The sequence below is a fragment of the Aphelocoma coerulescens genome, chromosome 4 (genome assembly GCF_041296385.1).
Source record: "Aphelocoma coerulescens isolate FSJ_1873_10779 chromosome 4, UR_Acoe_1.0, whole genome shotgun sequence".
NCBI classification, from domain to species: domain Eukaryota; kingdom Metazoa; phylum Chordata; class Aves; order Passeriformes; family Corvidae; genus Aphelocoma; species Aphelocoma coerulescens.
Window position 1 is genome coordinate 16,396,047 of NC_091017.1, and position 14,987 is coordinate 16,411,033.

Below are 14,987 nucleotides of genomic sequence, written 5' to 3' on the forward strand. Positions count from 1 at the left end.
GTTTTAAACTGGAAGAGGGTCCATTTATATTGAATACAAGGAAGAAGCTCTTTTTACAATGAGGGTGGTAAACCACTGGAATGGGTTGGCCACAGAGGTGGTGGATGCCCCATCCCTGGAAACACCCAAGGTCAGGTTGGATGGGTCACTATATGACTTGATCCAGTCGAAGATGTCCCTTTAAGGGGCCCTTCCAACTCAAACAATTCCACCAGTCTGTGATTCTATGATTTCCTGTGCTACATCCTTTTTCACCTGGCAATTTGTGTTTTCATTAATGTCACTACATTTCAGGGAAATTGTATTTTTATATAAACATTAGTGTCTCAGTTTGCTAATATATGTCATGCAATAGTAAGTGCAATTCATTCCCTTGGTATGATAACGCACACATCTTAAAAGCTTTTTAAATGAATAAGTAAATTAGCATATGTGCCACGTTGAAATGGTTAACAAATAACCATAATGCTGCTGTGTCTACTTTGCATTTGCATTTCACTTGAGTCTTAATGGCACTGCCTTTTTAAACTTGTTTTCATGTAAATTTTGACTTTAGTCCCTTAATTGGTGGAACTGCTCTTTAGGACTCACTGGTGCTGATAGAACAAGTTCATCACTTCACATTCTTGAATAGGAGCATATCAGTTAAAACACCTCAGGATGACACTTGTTCCTTTTGCAGTTGTGTTGTTGACTGCTCTTCTGATGGTGGTTCTCTATAGCACAAATCTTTCCTGCTGCCTAGACAGTCCCACATTTTTGAGCATTTGATTATTTCTTTCCAAATTTACTACTTTGCACTTGTCTTTATTGAATTTCCTCTTATTGACTTGGGGCCATTTTTCCAATTTATCAAGACAATTTTGAGTTTGACTGCTTGTAAGTGCTTCCAGCATGGTGTCACCTAGAAGCTCTGTAAAGTGACTTCTCCATTCCATTATCTTAGTAGTCATTAATGAAAATATTGAATAGAACCGAACTTAGGACAGACCTCTCCGAGACCTCACTTTATATTTCACCTCAGTTTTGACAGGAAAGCATTTATCTGTCCTTTAAGTAGGATATTTTGATCCGTAGTAAGAAAAAATGGGTCAGCTGAAAATATGAGCTTAAAGATTTGGTAGCTGTTAAGAGATTCCCAAATTCCAGAATAGAATAGCAGCATGTGGGACAGAAATTAAATGCTCACTATTTTTTGCAACAAATATATCTTTTACATGATTTAAGAAGGTTTATTCTTTAATAGTACATGAAAAGCTTTATCATTGCAGTGTTCTTGGTCAGAAAGATATATAGTAGGATTTAAAAGTTTGAAGAACTTGCTGGCTGCAAGGATATGGAAAATAAAAATTGATTCAACACCACCCCTATTAAAGAATGTGTTGTCATATTTATATTTTGTATTTCAGAATATGCGCAGCACAATGCATCTACACAGGTACACCAATATGTATTTTTAGTACATATAGAATATATAAAGTTGAAATTTGCATAATATATCTTGAAATTAAAAAAAAAAGAAATTATCCAGTGAAATAAATCCCTGGTTACACAGCAGGAAATGGGAATAATCACGAGTTCCCATACTCAAATATTTCTTGACAGAGCAATGAATGTAAAGAGTTTAAGCATATTTTTTGATAACTATGAAGAGAGGATCATTCTAATATCCAGTTTATATATTACTCTATGGATTATTATAGAGTTTAATATCTTTTTTAGCAATTTTTAATCATACTTTAAAAGTGCAATAATATTTCCTCTACTGTTATGTTGTAGACAAGTATATATTATTCTCATTTCTTAAATGGAGAAATAAAGAAGAGTTTAAATTATTTGTCTCTGATTGTATACTGAACTAGCTTTAGAACTTTGGGCTGAATTATTTTAAATTGACTTCAGACTGGTTCTTATGCCCATACTGAACAAGTAGGTGGTGTCTAAAGGGCAGCTTATTTTTTTGTCATTCTTTCACACGTGTAGCCACATACACGCTCATGCTTAGTTCTTTCCTCCAGGAACTTACCTAACACACATGCTCTCAACTTCTTCTTGCCTCTTGAGACAGGTACTACTCACAGAGAAAGGTCCTTGAATTCTTTCCGTCAATAGTGAATATGTGCAAGAGATTGGGTAAGATAAAAGGGTTTTTCAACAAAATCAGACTTGTCTTTTACAAGGCAAGATATTTGTCCAAGTAGAGAATCTACTCAATTTCTTTAATAGAACCCTAAAATTGTAACACTGGGTTGTTTTTTCTTTTCCTGCTAGGTTTTGATAATTTGCTGCATTTTAGGCAAATTCCAATCTATCAGTAGTAACAACATTCAACTCTTTGTCAGGATTACAAAAGCAGGAGCACAGGGGCTTAATTTTAAGCCCCATTAAAATTACTTTGCTGATTAACTCTGTGATACTACACAGATTTTTTTTCCAGTTGAAAGAAGTGGCAAAAAACCCCTTCATGTTGTAAAATGGAAAAACTAATATTTGCAGTGAATTATTTTAATTGTATAATTTATCTGTACAACTTTATATTTAAAATAACAGGATTGTTATATGCCATCATCTTAACAGTTTGTTAGCAATATTTTCATACATTTTTCCTTACTTCAGCAAAGGTAGTTTTTGTTTTATGTTGCTATCTAAGCTATTTGAGTAACAGAATTTTGTTACGTTAAATGTCCTGTCACATGTTCCTGTAATCCATTGTTGCATTTAAAATTCTCTTAAGTATACGGCATAAAATTAATCAATTATTTTATTAACACAGCTATGCTTCCTTTTTTTTGTACAATAGTCCTCCATAAAGCCACTCATCCAACCTTGAAACATAAGCCAAAAAAAACCCCCCAACTTCTAAAACAAATTTATGTGCAAAATCGTCAAATCAACCATTTGTGATATCAACAACTGATTTTTATGTAAACCATTTCCTTTAAGCTCATCTCCAGAAGAATATTTTATAGGCTGATTCTGCCCCCTTTCACACTTGGTTTAAAAATGATACAGCTACCAAAAAATCTAATTAGAGTTCCCTATAGTTATATGAATTCCAGCATTTGAGCATTCTGTGTATCAAGACTGATCAAGAGCTTTTTTTTCCTTTTTGATTGTGATCTTTTTGCATTCTGTTGTAGTAACTCTATATGAAGAAGTACTACTTGATCTAGTGAGTAATATTTTCTTTTTCCTCTAAATTGTCTTTTGCATTCTATTCAGCAGAAGGATTGAATACTTGTCTTCGTATCAACTGTTAGATCTGCTTGATCAAAATAAACACAAAACATTCTTTAACACTGTAACTCTCCTAGAAATTTTCCAGTGCTTCTACCAGTGTGGGATTTGGCCATCAGTGTTTGTGTTTCTCCTAAAGAAAGCAGATTTAGTTGTCAGTTCTAATGATGAGTAACTTCTAGGTTTTCTATTATTTGTTTTGCTGGGATTACAGTGTTCTCAGTTCTGCTATTCTATCTGAAACTAAGTTTTAGTGTATGTCCCGGTTTGAGACCAGCTCGGAGGAACGTCCAAATCTGAATGTCCTCTGATAGAAGGCAGGTCACAGCCACCCTCCCCCATCAGGTTCAGGAAGAAATTGCTTGGAGGAAAGTGAAGGAAAAAAACCCTATTTATTTAACAGACACACAGGAAAAGAATAATAATGCTAAGTAATAAAACCTCTCACTGTGGAGAGAAACTTGGGAAGATTTTAGAGTCCTTTCTTTGGGGGTGGTCTCTCTCTCTCCTCTTCAGAGCTGGGTTGGCAAAGGCACCCCTCCAGGCCTACGGTGTAGGGTGTCCTGGTGTGTTCTGGTATTGTTGAACAGTCCAGAAGAGAAGAAGAAGAAACCAAAGTCCCAGGGGAAAAAAAACCAGCTCTCTTGCCTCAGCTTGCAGACTAGCTGAAAAGCAAAGGGGTTTAACTCTCTGTGTCTCTCCTAAGAGCCAGGAAAAGCAGGAAGGTGCTGGTCTCCACTCCTGCTGCTGCAGAAGCATGCAGAGGAGACGAGATAGTTTGGAGCACAAACTGCTCTGAAAAGTTTGTCTGGCTTTTCTTCTTTCTCTCGCACCCAGTTTTAAAGGCACAGAAAGGCACAGGAATCATGTCCAGGCATAGAGCTGTGATATGGGACACCCCTCATAAAGGCACCCCAAGACAGTGTATTATTGCTAATTTTTTCTGTCACCCAGCAAGAAGGGGACATCTCTCATTGTGACCATCATTGCTGGAGTTTTCTCTTCTGGTTCATGGGTTACTATTTTAATTTCTTTAAGTTGTTCTGAAAGCTGCATATTTGTGCTAATTTCTTCTGAATCCAGAATTTGAAACTGCACCCCGAGCACTGGATGCCTTTGTGATAACCATATAACTTCTTGAAACAAAGTCTCTAGAACAAGATATGGAGGACAAGATCCAAGATGCTCTCTGCTATAGTTCAAGACAGCACCTAATAAATATCTGTCTGGTAGATGATTGAATACTGTAGAATAGCCATCAATAGCCTGCATTCTCTTAAAGAAAGCTATTAACACTGTAGGCTAGAAACTCCAGTTAATATATTTCTGCCACTAAAAAGCTATGAAAAATGGTGGGTTTCTGTGTTTGTATATCAATAAACATTTCTTGTTAAATGAAAAATAAAATGCTATTTCCTATATGCTAGTTATCCAAGTTTCTTATCCAAGAACATGCAATAATTGCTGTAACTCTTTTGTTAGAAAACATTCTAAACTAAATAGATATTTCCTTTGAAATGTTATTGTCTTCTAAATATACAGAGAGGACCCTGCTTGTAGTGTTTAATCCAGAGGCCAGTGACATAATAGAAAAACTGATCTGAATTAAGCTCATCACTCCAAATAATTGTTTTAGTCATAGGATTAGAGACATGAGAGCAGCTTTCATTTAAGTGTTGGCATAATGCTTTCACGCTGAGTTAAATATTTGTGTGAAAGTAATTAAATGATGACTTAAGTCACTTATATCCCTGTTTTGAAACAGTTCAAGATTGAATCTCTGTAAAAATTGAGTTTTATGCTAACAGAATGAATACAGTTACTAAATATGCTTTTGCTGTTTGGTTTTTCCAGTACTGGAAGGCTATTTGAATGTAAAAGAAAGGGTCTAGGTAAAATCCTAATAATTTGAAATGAAATTTTTTATTAATGTCTTTATACTGAAAAAAAAAAAAAAAAAGAGAATTTGCATTACACAGATTTACTTATGCTCCACTCCATCAGATTCTATAGAAAAAATTGCAGCGAAGTCTCTGGAAAATTCTTGAATATTATGAAATTTTATCATTTTCATCCATATTTCTTGGTCAAACAGAAAATTTGGAATCTATTATGAGAATGTATTTTGACAATATTCTGTTGTATTGACGGTTTCAGCACCGCATTTTTCCAGAACTTCTATCAAAGTACTGGGAAAAAAAAGTGCTACTACACTGGTTCTCCCTTTTCCTTGAATATGGAGTATTTTGAACAATACATCATGCAAAGGAAATCTACTTCTACGTTTTCTGTTTCTAAATATGTTGTCAGTGATACCTTAACGTGAAGTGTACTGGCCACAGATAAAATTATAGAAATGACAGGGAAAGGGTAGAATGTAGAGAATGGAGATAACGACCCAAATTTGTCTGAATATGAATCCTCGTAAGTAAATAGACTTTGTGGTACAAGATGTACAAAAGTTCAATTTGGAACAAAATGAAATTCTTTTATTCTTCCAAGTTCAACCCACATATAATTAAAATTTCCCAAGGACCATCACCTGCAGGAAATTTCATTCAAATAGTGAAAAATTTGGCATAGAACTTATCTTCTGACAGTTTCAAATGTAGACATTTCTCTAAGTGTAGGAGATCACTCTTCACAGCCTTGGTTCTGTCAAATACAAGCATGTATTTATTTACAATTTCTCCTCAGACTTTGCCATAGCCTACACAAATTTGAAGGCACACAGTTATCTCTTCACCCCAAAACTACCAATAGTGTTTGTTTGTATGTGGTAGAGCAAATACACAGAATTTTTATACTTTTTTCCTAGCCGGTGTAACTCCTCTTTCTCTTTAAATGAACATAAAATTGAGGTAAATAACTGCTTAAATGTTCACAAAAAGTAATGGGACATGGTGCTTCGTGGATAAACTGAGATGGAATAAAATGTGTAATAGTTGAGCCTTTATTGCCTTAGGAGATGTAGCTCATCTTTGTTTCCGATTTAGCCCTTCTCCGAAGTGGGATACCTTCTAGAAAGAATAAATTTCAGCTTGCACAGTGTTCAAAATACTATACACTAGGTGAAGTATAAATATGTAGGAGTGGCTTAATTGTTGCAAGCTGTTCAACCTTTCAGGCTATCAAAATGCCCTTTGTAGAATATGGTGAGGTTTGGATTCTTTTACAGCACATTAAATACAAAATCATATTTTAAGATGTACGCCAGGGCCAGCATTAGACCTTCCTGTCTTCAAAGGCTATGTCAAAGTTCTCATTAACTGATAGTGGATGATTAGGGAATAACAGAGGAGACTCAGAGTCAACTCCCCTATGCCACCTATATGTTCCCCATCACCATGCTGTCCTCAGTTAATTTTGCATGTGAGACGAGGTCAATATATATATGAAGTAACAGCTGAAACTTTGAAATTCTGGTGTCTTTTGTTGGTTCATGTCACAACCTGAGTGTTATTTAAACATCTATTTTTTCACATTTAATACCGGGTAATACTCTAGGGGCCTCTATAAAACAGCTAATGTTCCCTTTGGCATCGAAATCCACTTACCTTAACTGACTTCTGTTATACTTCAACCTGATCCTCAGAGTCACAATGGTAATATTCATTTTAATGTCCCAATAGACTCTTAGTATTCATCAAATATTTGATTTACATTTCTAATAAGGCTTATGGAATGCAGAGACATGAAACCCATACTCTGCCATGATTCTAACTACTGTCTCTTTCATTAACACTGCGAATTATTTCTCCAAAATAATTAAAATTTGTAATTGAATATACTAGAATAATTTTGGAAAATTAGTTTAATTATTCTAGTGCTTCTATTTGGAAAGATCACATAATTTATAATGGGAGAATAAGCAAATATGAATTTACTCTCACAGAGTCCTTTTGTTTATACTTACCTTTAAAGAAAACATATATACTTGAAATGCTTGCTAAGCAATTCAATGTAGATGCTTTGTTCTCCAGAATTCTACCGGAAAAGAAATCAGTCTCAGAATTATTTCAACTTAATAGGCATGTTTTCCCCTTCAGGAATTTGGGCTTTTTTCTATATGCATCCTGTAACATAAAAAGTATTCATTACCTGGGCTGAGTGTTGCATATAATACCAGTCTCCCAGTATCAGAAGGGAGCCTATGAGAAAGATGGAGAGCCTATTTGCAAGGGCAAGAAGTGACAGGACAAAGGAGAATGGTTTTAAACTGAGGCTAGGTTTAGATTGGATATTAGTAAGAAATTATTTGCTGAGTGGGTGGGGAGGCACTGGCACAGGTTGTCCAGAGTTGTGGATGCCCTAGCCCTGGAAGAGTTCAAGGCCAGGCTGATGGAGCTCTGAGCAGCCTGGTCTAGGGAAAGGTGTCCCTGCCCGTGGCAGGGTTTGGAAAAAGATGTTCTTTATGGTCCCTTCCAACCCAAACCATTTGGTGAATCTGTGATTTGTATTCAGTAAAACTGAATACAAAAATGAAGCACATATTCTAGATGAATAATTACTTATACACCAGAAACCACTATCTTATGTACACAAAAACAAGAGTGCAACTGCAATAACTAGGGGATGAATTGGAAAGGTTAAAAATTCCTGGCATATCCACACTTAACCAATATACTGCTGCTGTATAGGCAACAGCAAACCCTTGTTAGGGTTCATCAGTGGCTTCTTGGGCAAGAAATTAAGGAAGTTGGTGGTTCGTCAGAGGCATGACCACAAGCTCTGAAAACTGGCCATAAACATGTGGACAGCACTTTCCAGCTGCTGCCACAAGGTACTGAGTTGTGGGACTGAATGACGTTTTGACCATTATAAACATAAGGAAGAGAACAGAAAAAAAATGCTAAAAGAAGACCTGAACTAGAAAATTTGTAGGAAAGAGAACTGGATTGAAGGATTCCTGATTGCTCAGATTTCCCATAGCCCCAGGAATCCCAGTAAGTTCTTTGCCAAGACGCCAGAAGTTTTGTGGCTAGGGACCTGATCCCAGCAATGGTTATATCTAAATTCTCTGAGTTATTGGACTGATGTGGTGTGGGTAAGCACAGGGCGGCCTCTCATTCATAACCAGTGCTGATTTCTGTTTTTTTTTCAATATGGGTTATAGCAGTAGTTCGGACTTGTAAAGTTTTAAATGTCTTGTGTGTGTTACTTTAGGAGCTGCTCTTGTTGTGTGATGGAATTTAGTTTGTAGCACTGCAAAGTTAGCACTGCTAAGTTAGCAGTGGTTAGCTCTTCAAGGAGGACAATACCACCATGTCAGCACACATGTGGAACCTGGACTAATTAGACTTGCTTGGAGACATGGCTAATTAGTCCAGATTTAACACAAATCTCATCATGTTTCTGGAAGCTGAGCTGGTAATGCTGCATGATATATGTCAGCCTACTAATTCATTCAGAGGTCTCTGTGGGCTCTCTGAGCAGACTGAGTCATCAGCTACGCCCTCAGTTGGCTCTCTTTTTGGGAGACCTTATGGCACAGAAGCTCTTAGACTTTCACCAGCTTTAACCTCAAAGGACTGACAAAGGTGTCCAACACATTTTCCTTATTCTAAATTTTTTTCCATACCAAGTCTGCCAAGTTTTCTGTACTTTAGTTCGTGTCAGAGGCTTGTTTGCTCATCCAGGCTCCTTAGTTTTTTGTTCTTCTCCATCTTGCTGGCTCTGGCAGGTGGATCTTCAGTGTCAGAGTCCTCTTTCCGGTCCTGGCAGAGCCCCAGGCTCTGTGCAGGGTGCAGGGGACATTATTCATTACTGCTCCCACGTTTCACACTCTGGAGCAATGCTGAGGGCTGCTGAACCACTCAGCTGCCACGGGTGTCCTTTACAGCACCCTTTACCAGCCATGCATTGGCAAAAGTGGGAACAGATCTTTTTGTCTAAAGGCAATTATTTCCTGCAGCAGTGATACAAGAAGAAAGGGATAGAATCTGTTTGATTCCACCTCATTTCAGTCTATTTCAAATCAATGGCTGATATTTTGTCACCTAGCCATGCTTAGTCTCATATTTGTCTCCTGCAAACTGCATGAAAATGTCGTGGAGTGCATCTCAGGAAGGACAAATAAAAGCCATGTGAGGGGAAGATGGAGTGCATGACAGGGGAAGAATAGTAGACTATTTCCCTGTATTTGTCCCTCCAAGCAAACAATGTTAAGTGGTTGAATTGCTTAGTAAATGTTATTCTCTTCATCTGGTCTTAATCCATACATTTTACCGAAGTGAATAGTGACTATTAATAATAAGTGAGATTTTAATAGGTCTTATAAAAATAATGTACCATGTAAAGATTGCTTTAATCCAAAAGAACTATTACAACAGCTGTGTATAATTACTTTTTTCTGAAATACTAGGGTCTGGACAGCTGGGGCTTCATGTGTACATGGGGGGCAGAAAATAGCTTTTATTGTTGTCCTATTATTTCAAAAAAGGAGATTATTGAGTAACCTGAGAACTCTTGGAGCTGTTTAGTGCTTTCCCTGTTCATGCCAGAGAGAATCACACATTTACTGCTAATGAGCAGAATGCAGCTTTATGACTTTGTCTGAATATTTTCCCTGAGATGACTTCCTTTACCACTAAAATCATTGGCAGGGCCCCTCCTGTTGGTTTTAATGAGGAAGAATTGGACCTTTAATAAGCATCATGGTCACGTAAGCTTGGGGTTTGTTTTTTTAGCATCGTGCTTTTTAAGTGTTTTTAGTTACTGCCTGCAGTGTATACAGCTGTGAACTTGGATAATAAATAAGGATTATTTCTATGAAGAAACCTTTGGCAGCAATTTTTGCTTTGCTGAGGTAAGCTGTTAGTCATCTGCCACCAAAGGGTAATCAGCTAGATTTTAAATATTGCTGTGTCTTTCTACTTTTACTGTATTTTTGATTAGTCAATAAGTACATGTTCAGTTTTTTTCCAAAGCCCAGCAATCAGTGTAGATGCAAGATGCATTGCCGAAAAGGAACAAACCAGCACCAGCTAATTGTAAAGCTTTTGCTTGTTCTAAGAGAAGGTCGGGCTCACTTGGAAATTAGTGGAAGGTGGTAAAGCTTCATTTTAAAAACATCACAGCCAAAAAGTGGTGTTGACAGGTGGTAAAGTGCATTCTCGAGACTGAATAAGCTTATTCACTGATGGTAAAAGTGAAGCCAGAGAAACTGCACTCCCTGATATGAAGGGTGAATTTGAGCTCGGGCACCCTGCAGGCAAATACATTTCAGATTCAAGAGCCTAAATTTAGGCTTTTAAACCCATGTTTTGGAACATGGCAGAGTTTTAAAAGAGCTTAGTATGGAGTCAAGGAGAATGTCTTGTATAATAAAATAAATATAGAGATATTAGAGGAATCATGGTTTTCTATTTTTGTTTTTTGATGAAATAATTCAGATCTGAACGTCCTTGCCAGCCTAACTCTCCCTCCTGAATCCCCAAACAAAAAGTGCTGTAAAAGTCTAAGAAGTTGTTACAAAATGTACTGTGTAATGGAACTTTTTGGCATATTGACTAAATAAAAATGCCAATGGCCCGACATAGGTAGGAACCAATAGATATATCCTGGCTTCCAGGTAGAAGGTAAGGAAATTAGCTGTTTGGGTCCTTACTTACCCCACAAAAAAGAGAGTTATTAGTTGCATTGCAGGCAAAATGGGTGTGGGCTGTATTCAGTCATTGGATATATTGCAACAATACACCAAATAAAAAGTAGTGATTCAGCCATATCTAAAGAAACTCTCCTGATAAATAAAGAACATGGTGTACCAGCAGGTGTTTTTCAGCATCTCTGCTATTTTTTGCCTCTGATATGGATGCAGAGAAGGATGTGTGCGTTATGCATCTGCATAATGACTTCTGGTTCAAATTTGGTTTGAATAAACCCCTACTTGGTATTTTTGCTTGTAAAGCCTTTAGGTGATGGCAAAGGATTGAGTTGCATAAAATTTCTTCACCTCAATAAAGCAGTGCTTGCTCTAAAAGACTTCATTCCTTGGAGTAATCAAGATCTTGTTTGTTATCATGTAGCAAAGCCTTTCTCTTTTCCAGCCATCTCAGTAACAAGGAATTTTCAGTTAGAAGGTAATAGATGACATAAAAACTGCTGTTACACAAAATAATCAGATTTGACTGTACATTTCTGAAAGATATGAAATTGTGAGCATTTTCAGGCCCATTGATAAAGCTGTCAAGAGAAACTGCTTGAATATTCCACTTCCCAGGTGTCATTCAGGTTTGTAATGTAGGAATGCATGATTTTCTGCTGCTGTATCTTCAACGGTGCATTGGCATGCATGTCCTACAATGTGCTAAAGGACAGAATTGAAGGTTTCAATTAGATATGTTTTTCTTTATGCCTCATTTCTGTTTTTTTTTTTTAGACTATGCCAGTTTTTAGGAGAAAGCTGTCCTTCAGCTTTTTGGGCTATATTCAGTCATTGGCTATATTTCAACGATACATTGAATGGATTGTGCAAACTGAGCACAGAAGACAAATTTATTAAGATTGTGCACTACATTGTTCCTTCTGCATGTCCCCATTTGTTCCTCATCTTTGGGATATAGTAGTGCTTTAGAGGACTCTGCTGGTAAATGGTAGGTCAAACTGAATTTGAGAACTTTCACAAAAAAAAAAGTAAAGTAAAATCCTAAAATTAAGAGGCATTGCAGAAAATCAAGAAACATGAGTAATTGTGACACATGGCAATAGTCTCAGGAAAACTGTAGCACCTACAAAGCTGGAAAATGTGTTGCAGCCAGCCAGTGCTGAGCTGCCATGGATGGCAGAAGAACACACAAGTGGATTAGTTTGCAGTCAGGTCTGGGAAGCAGGGCACAAAAACAGAACTGTGGAGCCTTGGGAATTATGCCCAGCTCTGCCACAGTCTTACTGGGCAACCTGAATAGTTGTTTCCTATTTTTCTTTGTTTCTAACACTCTATTTTGACTACTCCTGTCCTGATGTTATAACATGGGTGTTGAGGGGAAATCAGGGTTTGGACTGTAAATCCTCCTGGGCAGAGCACCATCCTGTGTGCCTGTACAATGCCTGGCACAACAGAGCTAGTGTCTCTGTGGGGGACTGAAGGCATTACTGTAATAAAAGTATCAATATTTTAATCATCTGCCTTATTCCATCCCTTATCTCACGATTGTTTAGAGTAATTTGGACATTCGTTTCCTTTGCACATTTAAAGTGGTCCCAGGGAGACTTCAGTGGATTGAGGTTCAGGGATCATGTGGACCTGATTATTCAAATTCCCTGCACCTGTGGGGGTTTCTTTTGCTGTTGCAAGTTTCAAACTGAATGCTTGCTAAATACAATGAATTTAAAATATGGAAAAATGAATTAAATGAAAACATTAGAACTGCATCTAAGTTTGTAATCAGCACTATGTGGGGGATGGAAATGAATGTGGAACCCAGCTGAACAGTGTGTTGGCATAAGAACTCTTGACTTACAGCTGTTCCTTTGTTCTTTTTTGTTGGTTTTACAGCATTTTTTTTCCAGAAAACCTTACTTTGCATGAAAGACAAATTCATATGAGAAGATTGTTTAGCTTTGTGCATCATAATTTAAACAGAGTGAATTGAAATCTGTTAAAGTTGCACAGGATTCTGACGGAGTGGGCAGTTTAGGCTAATAGGTAATTTCTGTCCAAAATTAAAAACTAGTATTTTCTGAAATTTAAGAATCAGCTTAGACAGAAATATTCTCATTGTCTAGTAAGGCTAACAGGTCTTCAAAAACAGAATTACTGAGATAAAAGAATAAAATAAAAATCCATTACAAAATCTGTGCATGGACATTGCCTGTAAATAGCTTTTCTAGACATTGTGAAAGAATGAGACAGATGGGTGAGAGTGAAGGGCTCTGTCTGGTGAACATTCCCACTCTGCTGCAGGTAATTCTGAGGTCCTCATTCAGGCTTGGTTTCAACTGTTAATTTTTCCACAGAGTAACTCATGAGGAAGACCACCAACCTCTTCTCCCATGAGAGCACTTTTCTTGTAAGAGAGAATAATTCAGGTTGGAAGGAACCCCAGGATGTCTCTGGTTTCACCTCCTGCTGAATAAAGGCTGAACTGTGAGGTCACATCAGGTTGCTCTGCATTTAATTCAGTATGATCCTGAAAACCTGCAGGGATGGGAGATCCACAGTCTTCCTGGGCAGGTTCTTCCCCTCCTTGACTGTTTTCATGGACAACAAGTTTTCCTTTTGTAAAGTTAATATGCTTTGTTTGTGTTGTGTGGTTTTTTTGTTTGTTTGTTTTCGTGTGTGTGTGTGTTGTTGTTTGGTTTTCGTGTGTGTGTGTGTTTGTTGTTGTTTGTTTGGTTGGTTGATTGGTTGCTTTTTTTGATTTTTGAGTTTTTCTTTTGCCTGGAACATAGAATTGCAAGAAAGGGACTAGGAAGAAGAGGCATTTGTTTTCTGGTCCATACTGTAACCATTGTTATGCATTTCATGCTAAATAGTCACTGCATAAAGTACATGAACAGAAACACAGTCCAGGACTCTTGCCACTCACACAAGCATCCTGTTTACTGCATTAAAAAGTCATATCATGGTGCTGGATTTTGTTTTTTTTTTCCACAGGTTCCTCTAATGAAACTTGAATACATTTTGGTGAGGTTGTCTAGCTTAAACAGGAAAGGTATCATATCCTGTATAGCCAGGTGTTGAGAGATCTATTCAAACAGATGGACCTTGAGCCTCCTCCCTCGGAGGTGGTTTAGCCAATGCTTTAGCATCAGTGCTTTGATCACTTTCCTGTTCCAGAACAGTGAGCACTTTCACTAACCCCTCTCCTGGACATCGGTGAAAGTGCCCTGTTCGTAGATACTGTCAGCTCCCCGCTCACTGAACAGCCACTGGCTGCATCACCACAAGGCAGCTTTATTCCCTGCCTGGACTGTGATTGAGTTCAGCTATAAATACTTAAGTCAGCCTTCATTACTTTTAATGGCAATGGTGTTAGGTGAACAGTAGAAGAGTTTTTCCCACCAACATCTGCCTCCAGGTTCTCCAATTCACAAGGAAATTAGAAAACATAATAACAAAAATTTATCTGATTTCTCAGGTTATCATTTTTCTTTTTTCCTTCCCACCCTTTTTGATTGCATCTCCTTTTGTTGCAGAGATTGTAGCATGCAAGAGGCAGAACTGTTCAGGCTGAGGGGTTATCTCATGGTTCAGGTGGCCAAATGCCACTGTGAGGGACTGAGCACCACTCCTGCCTTCACCACCATGTTCTTAACGAGATCATCTGCAGATTTCTTCAACCAGAGTTTTTCACTATTTTTTTTACAGAAATTTCCTGTTTATGGACATGCTAAAAGCTCATGTGTAAAGTACAAGTGAATAGGGGCTGTATTTTAAATGTGTGCACTGCTGCATGAATTACAGCTTAGTTGTATCAAAGCAGGCACCCAAATTACTGAATATGTAGCAAAGAGGCCTTCATCTCTCTGTTCTTCAATTATATGATTTCTTAGAGGTGTTGGGAGGATAGATTAATTATAGTGAGAGCTGAGAGCACCACAAAAAAAAAAAAAAAGCTGAGAAAACCACAAAAAAGCCTATGGAGAAATTGGTAATTTTGTATTCAGTGCAGGGTTTTGATGATGTGTGCTAAATAAGGTCTGGAATCAAACATAGAATGATGAAGATAAAAAGAAAAACTGAATAGCTCCCCATTCAGTTAGTGTCCATTTTATGCACTGAATCTTGTAAGGGGGGGGGGGAATGC

General features: G+C 37.5%; 1 protein-coding gene across 1 annotated transcript in view; it reads left to right on the plus strand.

Moving 5' to 3' along the window:
• Window positions 1–14,987, plus strand: part of IQCM (IQ motif containing M) — a 108,130-nt gene that overhangs the window by 55,425 nt on the left and 37,718 nt on the right. The window lies entirely within an intron of this gene.